Below are 449 nucleotides of genomic sequence, written 5' to 3' on the forward strand. Positions count from 1 at the left end.
AGGCTACTCCATCATGACCGAGTCTTACCTAGAATATTCAAGTTTACATAAGAGTAGGTTATATTATTGATAATCCCATATTAACTTCTTTAGGCAACAAAATGAAATTACATTAATAATGTGCGCAGTAATTCGCACATATTTGCATGTTTGCATTTTGCAGCAGATCCCCCTCTTCACTGGGTAGTAAGGTTTCACGTCTAGGATTCCATGGCTACATTCTGATAGAGGTAAAAGAGGACTTGAGTTTGACCTCATACGTCTTCATCAAATGATTTTGACAGACAACACAGGACATTTTTACAACAAGTATACAAAATAATCACTGTATTTGAAGTCTGATTTGACTTGTAAATATAGGAAAGCTTAAGAACCTTTGGGTAAATTTTTTTTTTTTTTTTTGCCCCCAGTTTTTTCCTTGTAGACCTGTCTGAGGCAGAATTCTGCTT

Source organism: Etheostoma spectabile, chromosome 12 (genome assembly GCF_008692095.1).
Source record: "Etheostoma spectabile isolate EspeVRDwgs_2016 chromosome 12, UIUC_Espe_1.0, whole genome shotgun sequence".
NCBI lineage: Eukaryota > Metazoa > Chordata > Actinopteri > Perciformes > Percidae > Etheostoma > Etheostoma spectabile.